This window comes from Psammomys obesus, unplaced genomic scaffold (genome assembly GCF_907164565.1).
Source record: "Psammomys obesus unplaced genomic scaffold, mPsaObe1.curated_primary_1811, whole genome shotgun sequence".
NCBI lineage: Eukaryota > Metazoa > Chordata > Mammalia > Rodentia > Muridae > Psammomys > Psammomys obesus.
The window spans coordinates 19,454,175-19,472,369 of record NW_026592510.1 but is presented as its reverse complement, the minus strand read 5'-3'; the positions used below and the strand labels follow the sequence as shown (position 1 = coordinate 19,472,369).

Here is an 18,195-nt window from a genome sequence, read left to right as displayed (position 1 = left end):
GCTGAGGAACTGAAGCCTTTGGGCTGCTCTCTCTGGGGACAAAGGCAGCCCAACAAGGGCACCATGAATACCAGCAGTACCCACCCTGCACATTGTTCTCTGCACAGCTGCAGTATGAGCATTTCAATACCCCAGAACCCATGAATGTGTATCACCACCATCCAAGATCCTACAAATGACCCACAGGACGATCATCAAAGCCATTTTCCTTGTAAGCTCAACACTCTTCCTCTAGAAACCCATCCCCTAGCTTACCTGGTTGCTTCCTATCCACTTCTGGGGTATGTTAAATATCACATACAATCTATATTGAAGAGACCTTGCAGGCCTCATCTACCACACAGGGGCCCCTGGCTCAACAAACAACACCCTGTGCTCTTCTCAAGCACTGCTTAAGATTAGGAAGCCCGGTGACGGTGTGCTCCTCTGTCTCTTTCTCTAGCCACCACACTAAAGGACACATTGAACAAGTGCAGAGATAGTCACTCCATCATGGCGGCAGCTTAGCCCCGGAACCAACAATGCCTGTCTCAGTAAACACCTATTCAGTGAACAGCCTGACTGTACATGCAACCCAGGAGCCCAAGGAACAATGGCTACCACTCTTAAGAAAGAAAAGCTAATCAGGGGAGGACTGCTTAGGAATTTCCTAACTGGGTGTAAAAGTACAGAGCACCGGGGTGGGGGTGGTAGTGGAAGGGCAGGATGGGGTTTTGCAGTTGTTAATGTTTGTTGAGGGAGGATCTTTGTGTAGACCAGGGTAGCCTTGAGGGCTAGGATTAAAGGCGGACACTGAGATGTCTTGTTTGGTTTTCTTTGAGGCTGATTCTATACACTGTCAACTCTCCCTTCTCAACATGCTTAGCTCAAATTTCACTAAGTTCAAAAAGCTGAAAGAGACATTGAGTATACTAAAATCAAAATCAAAATTAGTTTAATATTCCTTTTTAAAAGGCTTATTTTTAATGCATGCATGTGTGTCTGTCTGTGTGTGTGTGTGTGTGTGTATGCCCTGCAGCTGGAGTTACAGTCAGCTGTGAGCTGTCCAACATGGATTCTGGACACCGAATTCTGGTCCTCAGCAAGAACAGCAAATGCTCTTTTAACCACTGAGCTGTCTTTCCATTCCCTAGAATTCCTTCTCCAAGTTTTAAGTTTCTAATCCTACACTTTATTAAGTTTTACAATGGCATAAACACCTGAAATTTCTGTGGTGGTAAAACTTGGCAGAGCACACAAGCCATTTAAAGGGAATAATAACTCTATGCTCTTCATAATTAAAAAATGTTTTATAATTCAATGTCTTATTCAAGGCATTTTAATTTACTGACAGCTTCTCTAATCATTGATAGAAAGTACTTAGCCAACAGTTCACTGACACTTAGATCATTTCATGTGTTGGCCTACTTTCATCTTCAAAAGCCTATTTTGCTCTCCAAGGAAATCTATGGCAATGTCTGGAGCCATATGAGGTTACTGTAACTGGAGTAGGGGAGGGGCTTTTCAAGTACCCAGTGGGTACAGGAATGTTGGTAAAAATCCTATAAAGTATACAATGACCCTGTCACAGAAGGCATCTGGCCAAAGGTTAGGGCTATAGCTCAGTGAGTAGAGGACTTGCCTGCCAGGAACAAAGCACTGGGTTTGGTCCCCAGTACCATAAGGGGCTTGGTGATGTTCACCAACAATTCCAGCTCCTTCCAAGCGGGTACAGAAGTTCAAGGTCATTCTCAGCTTCATGGTTGAGGGTTGCAGGTTGCACAAACCCTATCACACAATGAAATCTATCTGGCAAAAATGTCAACAGTGCTATAAACACATGAGATTTGTCGTGGGAAATCCGACAGCATCAAACCGCACCTTCAGGGTCAAAGCTAAGAATACAGTCCCCACAAGAACCCAACACACCTGATTTCTAGTGAAAGACTGCATTACTCAGTGCAGCTGAAACACTGCACACTTCATAACAAACAGCATTTGAGTAGGTGTGTTGCACAGACCTGAAATCCCAGCACTCAGGAGGAGGCTGAACCAGACTTTGAGGCCAGCCTGAGCTACACAATAAGAACCTGTCTCAAACAAACAGAAAAATACCACCTGACATTCAGAAAAGACTGTTTCCAACAGTACTAACTTTTTTTCTACCACCTAATTTCCTACTTGGCTGTTTCTAAGAAAGCAAGGTTTCCCCAAACTACCACCTGTCAAGCTTCAAAAAGAAAGGAAGGCATTAGGAAGAAAGAAAGAAAAAAAAAAAAAAAGCAGAGAAGCAGAGATACCTGTAGCTTTCCATCCTTCCAGAACTGAAACCTGCTCCCAGTCGTCCTGCAGAGGGGCCTCTGTCTGCAACCGCCTAAGCTACTAACAGGTAATTTACGCTGATCTTTAAAAAACCATTCACCCCTCCTCTTCCCTTTTAGGAGACAAACCTGCCTTTCAGAACAGCTCTAAATGGGGGCAGCAGGCCAGAGGAAGAAAGCATATTGCTTCCCCACCACACACCAAATTCAGGTCACAGACCCACTCACCAGCCTTCTCAAGTCAGCGCACCAGCGCTCTCTCCGCACACTTATCTCCGCCCAATTCGCCTCTAGCCTCATTATTATTATTTTCACAAAACTCTCATCGGCAGTGAAAAGGCAAGGTAAAGAGTGCACACCAATCTGACACTTAGTTTTTGCGGAGCCAAACTCGGATCTGCAGGCAACTCCTCTCTGGTGAAACTTGGGAAGAGGTTAACCGCGCGGCGGTGGGGGGAGGGGGCGCACCTTTTTTATTCTGCATTGAAAGAAAAGGACTGAGACTCAGAGCAGCTGTGAGGATGAAATGAGCCCCTCACGCCTCAAGCCCGGTGACGCACGTCTGTAACCTAGGTAGGCAGAGACAGGCGGATCTCTTAAGAGTTGAAAGCCACAAAAAAAAAAGGAAGAAAGAAAGAAAAAAGAGAGAAAGAAAGAAAAAGGAGAGGAGAGAAGAAGAGGAAGAGAGAAGGAGAGGAACGGGGGCGGGGGAAATCACCCAACGAACAAAAACAAAGAAACTAAGGAAGTAACGTGTCTAAGAGTAATTACCTGTTTTTGTAACAGACCTGCAGCCCGCAGAACAAGGCGAGAAGAAGAGCAGCGACTGCCGGGACCCCAGACAGGCCAGTCTGTCTGCAATCGCCCCAAGGCAGTCATTCTCTGCCCCAGAGCCAGCTTCTTTGCCGGCGCTCTAACAGGGGGTCCCAACGGCTCTCCCTTGGGCTGTGGCCTTACGAAGTGTAATTCCTTGGCGCCCAAGACACCGCGGTAACCGTTCGCCTCCTATCTTCCACGCCCGCAGGCAACCCCGATTTCTAAGCTCACACTCATTGCGCGGGTCCGAGAACAAGAGGTCAGAAAGTGACTTCCAGATGCCACAGTGTACTCGTGTCCCACCGAGGGGCCGGGAGGGGAAAGAGGATGGGAAGAGGACGCCTGCTCCATTCTAGCCAGGGGCACGGGGACTAAGTACCCTCTCTCCCCGCGCCAGCTCCACCCTCCCCGGCGTAGCTCGTCCCGCCCGTGGAGATCCGGCTCAGTGCTGTCCAGGTATGCCGGACTACCCCGCCGCTCGCCCGGCCTAGGTTACCTGGAGCCTGTGCCTGCGGGCCGCACGAAACCCCGCTGAATCCGCTCGCAGCGTGGATCCCGGCGCGCTCCCTCGCAGCGCTCCGGACCTCCAGGCTGGCGCCACGCCCTAGGACGCACCCTCCGGACCACGCCCCCAGGACCACCCTTGAGACCACGCCCCCAGGACCACTTCGCCCACCTGCGGCCCAGGCGAGAGTTGAGGGCGCCCTCTGGGCGCTGCTGTGGTCCCGGAAGAAAGCTAGGATACAAACTTGCTCTTGCTTCTCAGGACCTCTTGGTTCTCTGAGCCAAGTAGGACCAGGTACCTGAATGGAATCTATTGAGAACTTTTATGTCTTCTTCCTCTGAGGCAGGAAATGTGCCAGCTTTTGTCATGTCTGATTTTACTTTATTTATTTATTTACTTACTTATTTATTTATCTATCTATCTATCTATCTATCTATCTATTTATTATTTTTTTTAATTAAAGACAGCTCTGTTATCTGGAAGAGCTGGCCCTGAGTTACTCCTGCCTCTGTCTCTGAAGTGCTTGGATTAAAGGCCTGAACCATTATCACCTGGCTGTCATGCCTGATTTTAAAAATAAATTAAAAGTTCAAATACCAACGTGTTTATAGTGCATAAAGTTTAGAAATGCCCATGCCTTTTCATTTTCTAGATTAACCTTGTATCACATTTTGCATCAAAAACATAGATGTTTCTGAAGTTTTTGTAAGCACAATGTCAGCATTTTTCTTAAGATTTATTTATTTATTATGTATACAGTGTTCTGCCTACATGCCAGAAGAGGGCATCAGATCTCATTACAGATGGTTGTGAGCCACCACGTGGTTGCTGGACATTAAACTTAGGACCTCGGTGCTCTGAGCCATCTCTCCAGCTCTCCATCTCCCCCACCCCTGCCCCACCCGGCTCCTTCCTGAGGAGTGTGGTACAAGTTGGATAGAAGACAGCAGGGGCTACTGAGTGAGACAAGAGCACACCAGTTCATGTCAGCTCCAGCCCCGTGTTTCCGCTCTGATAAGCCTGGTCCTTCCGTCTTCTAAGCTGGGGGTTGGCTCTTCCAGAATTGCTCTGGTTGCTCTGCCTGGTCACCACCCCCTCCCTGGAGCCTTATAAGCAACACTAGCCCCGGCTACCTGCAGAAACAATGATCTAGGTGCTAATGACACCTTCCTAGAGGAAGGTTAATCTTGCCCCTTTCCCTAAGAGATTCCCCTCCCATGACAGCTTTACAATCCCCTGATTTAATTTTATGCAGTATAGTAATGTTATAATGAATCCTTTTTAAAAGTTTAATTTTATTATTATTTTGTGTGTATGGAGGTTTTGCCTGCAGGCCCGTCATACCCATCACATGCATGCAGCACCCTCTGAGGCCAGAAGAGGCTATCGGTCCTCCCAAACTGTAGTTAAATCGGCTGTGAGTCTCCACGTGGGTGGTAGGAACTGAGCTGGGATCATCTGGAAGATCAGCCACCTTTCCAGCTCTTCTTATAATGCACTGTGCGTTAGGTACAGAACAGAGAGAGAACATGAGCTCCTTCTAATCTGAGGTTTGTATTTCTTGTCATGGAAACAAAAGTATGACAAGTATTTTCTACAAAATGTACTTAGTTTCCGTTTTGTTCCAACTACATAAAAAGCAATTGCAATTTCTTTCCTCTGTCCATCCCTAATCCACTTGTCCCTTTCCCAGGGGACAAAGTAATATTTTAAAATTCCTTTGGTAAAATCATTGTAAAATCGTTGCACAGTGAAGCCTCATAGTGCATGACGGAATGCCACAATATGTGGTTTAAGAGTAGGTCTGTCACTTGTTTTCATGAGAATATACTGTTTCCTTCCTCCTCACTGGACTGATTTGCTCTTCCAGGGTTTTCCTCAGGTACTTCAAGTTTGTTTCGAACCATCAGTGTCTATAAGAAAGACCTTTTCTCTTTCTTTCTTTCTTTCTTTCTTTCTTTCTTTCTTTCTTTCTTTTTTTCTTTTTTCTTTTTTCCTTCCTTCCTTCCTTCGTTCCTTCCTTCCTTCCTTCCTTCCTTCCTTTTCTGCCATTTCTTTTCCATTTTGTTTTGTTTTCTGTTCAGTTGGTTTCTGTTTGGGTACTGCAATGGAAACCAGGGATGAAGGCATGCTAAGCAAATGCTTTGAAGACTGACCTGCACCACCAGCCAGCCCCTGCCTAACTTTAATGTGTCTGGTCAGCTTTAATAAGTCTTGTGTGAGGCTGGGGAATATTTGCTCCTCTTGCAGAATATTCAGGGTTGGTTTATGACACCCATATGGCAGCTCATAATCCCCTGAAACTCCAGTTTCAGGGCATCGAGTACCGTCTCCTTCATGGGCACTGGGCACACATGGTGCACATGGATACCCACAAGCAAATACTCATATGAATAAAATAAAAAAAATGAATCAATCATTAAGCAAAAGAAAGAGTAAGTCTTGTTTCCCAATTGGATACAGTATATCATACGTGCCAGCATTTGCCTTTAAATCCTGCTATAGAAAAAAAAAAAAAAAAACAAAAGAGGAAGAAGAGAGGGAAGACAAGTAACTGGGAATCCCCATGAATCCCAGCCCATGGCTCAGACAGAAGGAATGAGCTCTATTTACACGATGGCTCTTCAAAAGGTTCAGGGGTTGGTGAGGGAGGGTACGTCTTTCAAGAGAGGTTTGAAAGCTGTGTACAAAACAGTCAGTTGGGTCTTAACCTCAAGCCTGGCCAGGACTCAAGGTTTCCTCTCTGCAGAAGTGCCCCAGGAAAGTGGAGTAGGATCGCCAGCATAATTGAGAAAACTAAGTAGATCTTACACTGCTGAGATTTCAGCAGGCAAGAAATCAGGTGCAACCTTCATTGTGAAGCGCTGACGTAACAGAGTACAATAACAGAGGGCTGCCTGGCGTCCGGACTTGTGACTCCTGGTCAACCGTATCTTTCCTGTTGCCTACCCTTGGGGTACCTTCAAGGCTTCCTTCCTGGAAGAAGTAAAAGCTTTCTTAGAAGCCGCCCTTACCCATAACTCAATCTGTCTTAATTCTATGCATTAGATGCAAGAACGTGTTTAAATGTGTAACTTTGCATAGAGTTGAGAAATACTGTAGAGAAAAGGGTTACAGCCCCTTGAAGACTTCCCGGAGCTGGGGGCTGGGGCTGGGGTTCGTTGGTGGCATGAGCCTACCAAGCCCTGTCCTTCCTCTTTTCAGGTCAGCTTGATTAGCTCATAGCCGGCAGCAAGCTCTCATATTTACCTTCCTCAATGTTCCTCAGCTTGGCCATTCTAACTGTAACATTTTTAACTCAACTTTTATTTTAAAGTTTCTTTTTACAAGCTCACACATTGTGCACCACAAAGTTGTGTGTGGCTAATGTATCAGAGAGGCTGTGTTGAAGGTGAAGGCAGAGAGCTGGTAGAGACCCAAGGACATTTTTCTGCAGAGGCTCACTTAAGTTTTGCAAACCAGGTCACAGCCACAGGGTTGTCAAGTACATGCAGACCTGGTGAGTGACAACAGTTTTTGTGTGCCAGCCTGGGAAGGCCAGGCAGGAGAAAATATGCTTTAACTAGAGTTCATACATGAGTAAAGTTTCTTCACTGTGGCTGTTTTCCTGGATAAAGCTCACAAGAGTAACCAGGTGATGTCAGCATGCTTGCTGTGTCTCAGTCTTGGGATGTTCCTTTTACAGTCTCAGGTGAGGGATACACCTGGTGTGATTGAGAAGCTTGTCTGTCTGAAGCTTCTGATATGAATCAGCATATTCTTGTGTGTAATTATTTATCAGCACAGATAAATTATTTATCAGATTGTGGCTCATTGTGTGCTGGCAAATGGCAGCTGGGTACTTGTAGAAACAAGATGTAGTCATTCTGCCTTGGCATTTATGATCACAATGGAATAACTTAGGTCAAAATTGTTCTGTGTAAAATAAAATAACTCAAGGCTTGGCACTACTCAACACCCCCTACTCTAGAGCATCCTGGCGCTTCCCCTGCGTGCTCTCCTCTGGAGCAATGTGGAACTTGATCCATCCCTTCCCTTCTGGAAAGCGGTTAAAGATTAAAGAAATCACCTCATGCAGAGATTAACCCATCCTCAAGTGACTTAGGTAAGATCTATAGGCACAGTATACCTCTGTACTTAGTGATGAAACAGCTCACACAGACATCAAATTCCCATTCTCATCTCATGAACGCTGAGCTCATTCCTATATCCTCACTCACTGAACTGGCCAAACTTCATTCTGTGGTCTTTCCCAAACCTTTGACTGTTCCACCCACCTCTAGCCTAAGAAAGTATTGGAATGCATGATAAATCCTGTAAGGGTCACTAATAAGAAGCCCCTTGTAGCTCCACAGGAAGAAAACCTCTTCTTAGCCACTGTCCAGTCATAGCTCCTGCTCAAGCAGTTCCTAGGACTGGTCCTTCCAAGCATTGTTCACTACTCCAAGTTCAGAGATACAGAAGGCCAAAGAAAGAAGAGAAAGCATTTTCAAGAGTTTTTGCTTGTTTGCTTGATTGGGTTTTGGTTTGTTGTTGTTTTGGGAGCTTTTGTTTTGTTTTGTTTGTTTGTTTGTTTGTTTGTTTGAGTCAGAGTTTCTCTGTGTGGTCCTGGCTGACCTGGAACTGTAGACCAGGCTGGTCTTGAACTTAGAGATTCGCCTGCCTCTGCCTCCCAAATTCTGGGATTAAAGGCCACCACCTACTGGCTAAGAGAGTTTGGCTCTTTTTTTTTTTTTTTTTGTAAAAAATTCATTTCAAACCAATCTTACAAAATCCTCCAGATCTTACAGTTGAAGTACCCTTTGCTCCCCAGCCCCTGGCCCCATTAGACATGTGAGCAGCTACTTCACCTTGTCCTAACTGCCTTGCATTCTTTGATCTCTCTTCCTTTATAGTGTTAACTGTTTATAGAAAAGAATTCTGCCTCTTGTTTTTATGATAGTGAGAGAACACCTCATTTTGATCTGTACTTAATGTGTTCATTGAAAAGGTGTGCTACAAGGAAGTGTGTAGCTGTAGAAGTCATGAGTTATGTCCAGGTAGCTCATGCCGCTGATGTCAGCACTTTAGAAGAGGCAGAGGTGTGGGTTTGAGTTTGAGGTCAGCCTGTGCTACATAGCCTGGCCTAGAGAGCAAGATCCTGAAAAAAAGCAAACAAATGAAACAACAAAATCATGAGCTGTACATTCTCAGGCTTAGTTGGGCTTCTCAAACCTGCTAGAGTTATGACATAGCTTATAAGCACTTACTTGGTGTATTTTTCTTCTATTGTTTGAGTTTACTAGAGCCAAACACCTCAGATTTCGTGGCTTGTAAAGCAGGATTTTTTCTCACAACTCCTTCTCTTGTTCCTGCTGAGGAGGGAAATTCAGTAACTGTGCCTACTGGGCAAGTGTTTCACCACTGGACTCCAGACTTCCTAAGCAGGCCTCAAAACCTTTCTGTCTCAGACCCTAAAATACTACCATTTCAATTCCAGCTACTATGCCTGCCCATGGCTTCCTCAGAATTCTTAAGGCTACAGGTCCTTCCAGGATCAGGGCGTCAGCAGGGAGAGTTTCTTATTAGGCCTTTCTCTTGGGCTTGTACATGCAAAACTTATGTTTTTTTATTTCTCCCCCTTGCCCCAAACAGATATTTGTCCATATCCCAAGCTGTCTCTAAGCTCACTATGTAGGTCAAGTTGGCTTAAGACTTGAAACTACCTGGCCTCAGCCTCCTGAGGATTACAGGTGTGTCTACCATTTTTGGGTCTTAGATCTCTTATATTACTACTTCTTGTTTTAATTATAGATACTTATAGATAGCCACCCTCAACAGAAGGTTCAACTCATTTGCAGGAACAACACCTGAAGAGATGCTTGGGAATTTATGACATCCTAACTTGTCCCAGGCAGACCTCTAACAGCCTCCGAGATGTTAAGTGATGAATGGTCTTGGACAGAAAGGAGGAAAGAGTAAGAAAAGTCACATTACATTTCATTACTCATGAGGGAAGAGGCTCCTGGCATGACCACGTCCATTTTAAGGATTCTACAGGAGAATGACTGAGGAGAACTTTGTGATTGTGCAGAGTTGGAATGTTGCAGGTCCAGATCCAAATTATCTTAGGCTATTTGTCCCCTTATTAGCCACTTGTTTTAATACTCTTATTAGCCACTCATTGTCCACCTCTGTGAATGATTAAACATGCACAGCTACGCACACACACACAGACACACACAGAGCCATGCAAGCTCACAGGTGTTTTAAAATTTTTGTTCCAGGACTGAGGGAACAAAATGAGGCAGCTATAGTGATTGTTTTCAAAGCGAACTAAGTGGAGCATCAAGTGTGGGAAGGGCGCTCTCTGCTGGTCCCAGGCTCAACAAACACACAAAAAACAAGCTCGCCAGCAGTGGAGGAGGGTTCCCCTTTCTCCACAACCTCTCCAGCATGTGCTGTCACTTGAGTTTTTGATCTTAGCCATTGTGATGGGTATAAGGTGAAATCTCAGGGTCGTTTTGACTTGAATTTCCCTGATGACTAATGACGTTGAACATTTCTTTATGTGTTTCTCTGCCATTTGATATTCCTCTATTGAGAATTCTGTTTAGCTCTGTACTCCATTTTTTAATTGGATTACTTAATTTATTGCTTTTTAACTTCTTTATTTCTGTATATATACTGGATATTAGCCCTCTGTCAGATATAGGGTTGGTGAAGATCCTTTCCCAACCTGTAGGTAGTCATTTTGTTCTGACGACAGTGTCCTTTGCTTTACAGAAGCTTTTCAGTTTCATGAGGCCCCATTTACTGATTGTTGCTCTTAGAGCCTGTGCTGTTGATGTTCTGTTCAGGAAGTTGTCTTCTGTGCCAGTGTACAATGTAAACTTGTACAACCACTCTGGAAATCAATCTGGTGCTTTCTCAGCCAATTAGGAATAATGCTTCCTCAAGATCCAGCCATGCCACTCCTAGGCATATACCCAAAAGAGGCTCAAGTACACAATAAGGATATTTGCTCAACCATGTTTGTAGCAGCTTTATTTGTAATAGCCAGAAGCTGGAGACAACCCAGATGCCCCTCAACTGAAGAATGGATACAGAAAGTATGGGACATCTACACAATAAATGCTACTCCGCAATAAAAAACAAGGAAATCATGAAATTTGCAGGTAAATGGTGGGATCTGGAAAGAATCATCCTGAGTGAGCTATCCCAGAAGCAGAAAGACACACAGGGTATATACTCACTCATATAGACTTATAATATAGGATAAACCTACTAAAATCTGTACACCTAAAAAAGCTAATCAAGGGGGAGGACTCTGGTTAAAATGCTCTATCCCCATCCAGAAAGGCAAAGAGGATGGACATCAGAAGAAGGAGAAAACAGGGAACAAGTTAGAAGCCTACCACAGAGGGCCTCTGAAAGGCTCTGCCCTGCAGACTATCAAAGCAGATGCTGAGACTTATGGCCAACCTTGGGCAGATTGCAGGGAATCTTATGAAAGAAGTGGGAAATAGTAAGACATGGAGAGGACAGAAGCCCCACAAGGAGAGCAACAGAACCAAAAAATCTGAGCACAGGGGTCTTCCTTGAGACTGAGACTCCAACCAAGGACCATGCATGGAGATAACCTAGAAGCCCTGCACAGATGTAACCCATGACAGTTCAGTCTCCTAGTGGGTTCCATAGTAATGGGAACAGGGACTGTCTCTGACATGAACTGATTGGCCTGCTCTTTGATCACCTTCCCCTGAGGGAGGAGCAGCCTTACCAGGCCACAGAGGAAGACAGTGCAGCCACTCCTGATGAGATCTGATAGACTAGGATCAAAAGGAAGAAAAAGAAGACCTCCCCTACCCCTACCATTGGACTTGGGGAGGGGCATGCGTGGAGAAGGAGGAGAAAGGTAGGGATTGGGAGGAGAGGAAGGAGGGAACTACAGGGGGGATACAAAGTAAATCAAGTGTAATTAATAAAAAAAAAATTAAAAACACACACAAGCTCATCAAGCAATGTGAAGATCAGGTACTAGAAGCAAGTGATGAACAAATTATACCATCTACCTAGTAAGAAATGGTTTTGTTTTGTGTCCTAGCTAGTTTTTATTTCAAATAGATGCAAGACAGGAATCATTGGAGAGGAGGTAGCCTTGATTTTAAAAAATGTGTCTGTAAAATCCAGCTGTAGGCAAGACTGTGGGGGCTTTGTCTTAGCTTGTGACTGATTCGGGAAGGGCTCTGCCCACTGTGGGTGGGTTCATCCCTGGGCTGGTGGTCCAAGCAAGCCACAGGACACAAACCAGCAAGCAGCACCCTTCCGTAGCCTCTGCATTAGCTCCTGCCTTCAGAGTCCTGCCCTGCTTGAGTCACTGCCCTGACTGCCTTCCAAAATGATGAACTGTGATACGAAAGTGTAAGTGAAATAAGCTCTTTCCTTCCCAAGTTGCTTTCATCCATGGTATTTTAACACAGCAATAGAAAACCTGACTCGGAGGCTTTGCTTCTGTCAGCTAATGTAATGTTTTGAAAACAGTCCATCTCAGCCTACATGGAGCCACTTTGCTCTTGTCTGCACAGTGCGTGGGATGTGCCACGATGTCTAAATTGACCCCCGAAATACTCAAATCAGCCTCTCATAAGCATTCAGGTCAAGTGCAGCTTTTCACTCTCAAACAGTGCTGCAATGAATATCTCCACACGTGTGAGATCTGTGTGGAATAAGTTACCAGAAGTGGGATTACTGGGTCAATGTTTGAACTTTCTGAAAAGATGATAGGTTTCAGTGTGTGGTTTCCTACAAGAGGGGAGGTGATTGAAATCCCCCTAACAAGGGTAAAGGAAAAGAGTTCCTTGGGCCTGTGAACATGCTATCAGAATTGGCCCCCTGGGGCTGGAGAGATGGCTCAGGGTTAAGAGTACCGGCTGCTCCTCTGGAGGACCCAGATTCAACTCCCAGCACCCATATGGCAGCTCAGAACTTTCTGTAACTTCATTGACAGGAAATCTGGCAGGCTCACATATGCAGGCAAACTACCATAGAAAAAAACAAGTCTTTAAAAAAAAAATTAAACCTCCAAAAACCTTGCTTATGGCTAGGTTCTGCTGCCATTTCTTCCAGGAAGGAAAGCTTCCTGAGCACTGCTGAATCCCATCCAGATTCTTCAAAACTTCCAGACTGTCCTAGATCCTTCAGAGATAATCTCGGGGGTGAGGGTGGGGAAGTAAATTTAATTTTAATTTTTGTTATTTTCGAGTCAGGATTTCACTCTGTAACTCTGGCTGTCCTGGAACTCTCTATGTAGACCAGGCTGGCCTTAAACTCACAGATATCCACCTGCCTCTGCCTCCCAAGTGCTGGGGATTAAAGGCGTGTGCTACTACGTCCAACTTGGAGGTAGATTTTTAAGGTTCTGGGCGTTAGGCTTCCTGGTGTGTTCATGTCTTTCCTATAGAAATCGTACTGTTGTGTCCATTGATATAAGTCCGTTGTTCAAGGCACTTAGCTTCAAGTCCAACAACCTGAATTTGATCTCTGGGACCCAAGCGGTAGAGAGAATGGAGTTTTCGAGTTACCCTCTCCCTTCCACTGTGACATGCCTGCCGCATGTACTTGCCTACTCGAAACAGATCAGCCTTTTAAAAAAGAAAAATAGAGACTGTGCAACTTACGCTCTCAGCAGAAATGTAAGCATTCCCACTTCTTCACACACCCACACAGGAAGTTTTGTTTTGGGTTTGGGTTCGGGTGCTAGGGATTAAAGCCCGGCCTTCCTGACTCCCAGGTAAGCATCCTGCTGCTGGCCTATACTCTCACTCTTCCTTAGAACAGTAGGTTAAAAAAACCGAATGGCAGGAGCTAAGGAGATGGTTCAGGGATTGAGAGCACCTGCTGCTTTTGCAGAGGACCTATGTGTGCCTTGTATGGCACATGCAGACAAAACATTCGTGTACAAAACAACACAATCTGAAATATAGTGTTTAAATGTTACATTTCTTTTCAGGTATGGTAGTGTATACCTTTAATCCCAGGATTCAAAGGGAGAGGTAGGCAGACCTCTGTGAGTTTGAGATTGCACTGGTCTACATAATGAGCTCTAGGACAGCCAGGGCTACACAGTGAGATAGTGTCATTCATGTTCAAGGTACCACATCTTTGAATAAAGTGATACTAGGGGATGTGTGTATACAAATTCAGAATGAGACCATCCCTTCATTGGAGCACTCACTCCAGTTATCTTTCCTGAAACATTACTTTTTATTCTCGCCAGTTCATCTTTTCAGAGGGCATTTTAAAATGTTTTCTTCTTCTTCTTCTTCTTCTTCATTAAACACTCATTTCTATCTAGGAATGCCGACTGGTGCTCATAGTCACAGCTATGCAGAAGGCTGACACCAAAGCATTGCTTGAGGCCAGGAGCTCAAGGCCAGCCAGGGCAACATGGCTGTCTCAAAACCAAACATGCTTGCTTTCTTTTCTTTCTTTTCCTTCTTTCCTTTTTTCCTTCCTTCATTCGTTATTTTCTTTTTTGAGACAGGGTCTCTCTCTATGTAGTTGTGGCTGTTCTGGAACTCACTCTATAGAACAGGTTAGCCTAGAACTTCCCAGAGATCCTTTCTCTTTCTTTCTCTCTCTGCCTTCCAAGTGCTGCGATTAAAGGTATACACCACCACTGTAGAGGTGATCTTCACTGCTATTGTATTAAGGTGTGTCTCTGAATATTCAATTGTTAATTGCTCTACCAGTAGTGAGCTAAAGGCTAACAGATCCTGGGATTGTCATTGCTACTGAGGAATCGCCTATCTCGATGCTGTGTAAAAAATATTCCACAATTATCTGTGATTGGTTAATAAAAGAAGGTGAAGAGTCTATGACTGGGCCAGAGGGGACAGTAGGTGGAACTTTCATTCCTGGTGTGTGTGTGTGTGTCTGTGTGTCTGTGTGTGTGTGTGTGTTTCTCAAGTGGGGAATGGGGGGAGGATGCTGGGCCATAAGGAAGTAGCCATGAGGCCATGCCAGGAGAAAAAGAAGGACAGTCACCATGCCAAGGAAGAATTCACCACGGAGGAGTCTCCATGGAGACAAGCATGGAGCAGAAATGGCCAGGACAAGACTGGAGGACAGGCACATGGCTGGGAAGTAGGCCAGCTACCATAGATGGGTTAGAATAGATCAATATCTGGCCAGTGATGGTGCCTGAAACTTATTATAAATGAAACCGGTCTCTGTTTTGTTGTATGGGAGCTAGAGCAGGCATAGGAAAAAACTATTAACATCAACATACCACACATGAGTCAAATATGTTGTTCTTCTGAACTCCTTAGCTATTTCTCTAATGCTTCCCATGGTTTCTGTTACAGTCGAGCCTCTTCTTTCTAGAAAGAGCTCTGTAGTATGTTGAACACTTTATAGTTTCTGTCACAATTGTCAGTCTTCATCACTGAAGGGCAGTGGTTCTAAACCTGTGGGTCATGATCCCCTTGGGGTCGAATGACCCTTTCACAGGGGTCACATATCAGATATTCTATATAACAGATAATTACATTGTGACTCATAACAACAGAAAATTACAGTTAAGAAGAATCAACAAAATAATGTTACAGTTGGGGTCACTACAACACGAGGAACTGTATTAAACGGTTGCTGCCTCAGGGAGGTTGAGAACCGCTGCTTTAGGGTGCCATCCATCTTAAACAATGCTTAACAACGCAAACGTGCATGGTGGAGAGTCCTGCTTTCTAGACCACTGACCTTGAACTGACCCTGGCTGTGGTCAGTGAGGGAGGCAAGCAGCCTTCTGTATTCTTGGCAGGTGTATCTTAAAGTCTCCAGAATAAAACAAAGAGGCCCCAGAGGCAAAAGCCTCCTGGTAGGAAGAACAAGAAGAGTCTTGTAGTGGTTTAAATGAAAGTTGTCCCATAGACTCATAAGGAATGGTATTACAGTGTTACATTTTCTCAGCTTCCTGCCAAGATATAAGACTTTCCTCTACTTCTCCAGCACCATGTCTGCTTGCACACCACTATGCTCCTGCCATGATGATAATGGACTACACCTCTGAAACTGTAAGCCAACCGCAATTAAATGTTGTCCTCTATGAGAACTGCCGTGGTCATGGTGTCTCTTCACAGCAATAGATCAATGACTAAAACAAGTCTGAAAGAAGTGTTGTTGTTTTTTTTTTTTAGTATGTGATTCGTGTGTGTGTGTGTGTGTGTGTGTGTGTGTGTAGGGTGAGGGGACTTTTGTGAAAAAGGAGGGATTTGGTGGGAGTGGAGATAATGACAGGTAAAAATGGTCAAATATTAAAATTATTAAGTACACCAGGCTTGGAGAGATGGTTAAGAGCACTGCTCTTCTAGAGGACCTAAATTCAATTCCCAGTACCCAGGTCAGGCCAGTCAAAGCCACCTGTAAGTCTAGGGCTCAACATTCTCTTTTGGCCCCTGTGGGAACCTATAGACACACACACACACACACTCATATACACACACAAATAAACCTTTAGTACATGTGACACTGTGAAAGAATAAAAGAAGAACTGTCTGTATCTGTTCCCTGGAACTTTCTGTGTAGCTCAGGAAGCTCTTGAACTCATAGAGTGCCTCTTGCCCTCTTGCCTCTGTCTCTTGAGCACTACTGCCTCCAGCCAGGCACTTAATAGAATGCACTGGGAAAACCGCCCCCCCCCATCTACCCCTGGAGCTTTTATGTGAACTGTTGTGACAGGCCCCTAGACTTTAGTACAACTGACTCCACGATGGAAGTGCCATGCAAGTTATAGAACTCAACACACAGACAACAAGTCAACACATAGACAGTACCACTGCCAAGACAAAGACCTAATCCATCAAATTCCATAGTCTGGGAAAGTCTCTAAATGTACTGACCTTGCTTTTTGGCTTCTGTAGTTCCACGCCTGGCTAGCTGTCCTTGCTAACCGAAGTAGATCAACCCAGGATATGGTTTTTGTGTTTGAAAGCCCACCCTGAGAAAGACCACAAAAAACACCCAGTGTAGACGACAGCTGGCAAATAAAGACTTTCTATTGGCTTAAACCAGTGTCCAAGCAGTCTTCGCAGGTGAATACCCCACATTTCTGGAGGTCCCACTGAGCTCCCAGAGGTAAGACCTCCAAACACCTGGGATCTCGGATCCCCCTGGAATGGAAGAAGCTACTTGGTGGTCAAGGAGCTAATAGGAAGTGTGCAACCTGATATGTTCCAGGTGCCATGATCAGTCACCGCCTAATGTTTCAGAGGGTTCTGACACCACCACCTCACAATGAAACAAAGTCGAACATCTCCTGGTCTGTCACCTCCAGGGGTAAGTCTGGTTAAGGCGCCCTCTGTTTGGACACATAGGAGAGGTCGGAATCAGCCTCTGATCCAGTGTCTGGGATCCGTGAGAGAATTCACCAGATACCCCCTTCTGTTCAGGTGTGAGAATATGGCCACCCCTGGTTATCTTTACTGTCTTTCTCATTCTGTGTGTCTATGTGTTTCTGTCAGGTCTGTTTTCTTATATTCATAAGTGACTTTCTCTGGCATGAGGCCCACACTCCCACACCACTGACTTAAGACCTGTGCCCCCTTGTTGGGGACTCAAATCTTTTGGGCTGTGCCAGGTCACCCAGAGAAACAAACAAGCAATCACCTCATTCTGTCCTAATCTCAGAGACCTTGTTCGTTTCATCACTTAACTCTCCCTCACGGTCACATCCCTGTGTGGAAGTGAGGAGGGGCCAAACCTCTCATCCAGGGCCATTTGCTGTCTAAGGGGAATGCACACAGGGAGGGGGAAACAATTCTCTGAGGAACATTCTCTCTGCTCCCCGGCCTGCTCTAAGCAACACCAGAGAGAGGAGGAAGAAGGAAATACCACTCTTTCTTCTTTCATGATTTATGTCTCTTTTTCAACCAATGATCCATAAAACTTGAATACTTAAAACCTTCCATTCTCTAAAAAAATGGAAGTGGTGACACCCCCACCCTCGACCTCTAACCCTCTCACGAACCAGGCAGGGGATTTGCTGCTAGAACATTCAACCAGGATAGAATGGATTTTTCCTTCGGTCTAACACCGAGGAGACTTTAAACAATTTTCTCCAGGTCCTTTTCAGAAAGATTAAAGACAACTGCTAAAAACTATCTCCTTTGTTACCCAGCCAGCCTCAGCTATAAACATATAAATAGATCTCGGTTCCTGGAGGTAGCTCAAGAGGTGTGTAACAACAGAGAACCAATTGAGAGACAGGACATTGTGCATGGACAGAAAGCCACCATCACCTTCTCTGATGATGAAATGCAGTTAAGACCTATTGATACTCAGCAAAATTTTGGTGTCTTCTCTGTGAGAAGAATGTTGCCTCACTAAAAGTTCTGCCTCCAGTTAAAAGATATAGTTGGACTATCTCTTAAATTTACAAGGAAGATTCCCAGGCATGTGGGCAGAAACCAACCTCTCAGAACTGGCCCAAAACCAAGTTCCTATCTTTGTTCAACGAACCGCTTCAGCTACCCGCCTCCAGATTAAACAATACCCAGTGACCCTGGAAACAAAAAGGAGAATTGCAGTCCATATTGC

At 44.9% G+C, this 18,195-nt stretch overlaps 1 protein-coding gene across 4 annotated transcripts in view; it reads right to left on the bottom strand.

Annotated features, from left to right (window-relative positions):
* The window catches only part of Gcnt1 (glucosaminyl (N-acetyl) transferase 1), a 46,096-nt gene that overhangs the window by 26,458 nt on the left and 1,443 nt on the right, over window positions 1-18,195 (bottom strand). The window contains exon 2 of one of the 4 annotated variants that reach the window (XM_055614071.1): window positions 16,500-16,597. The exons of 1 other annotated variant lie outside the window; for it this stretch is intronic. The gene's annotated coding sequence lies outside the window, so the exon portion shown is untranslated. Of the gene's footprint in view, window positions 1-2,528; window positions 2,554-3,612; window positions 3,700-16,499; window positions 16,598-18,195 lie in introns of those variants that run through there. 2 more of the 4 variants (XM_055614073.1, XM_055614074.1) reach the window with 2 other exon arrangements.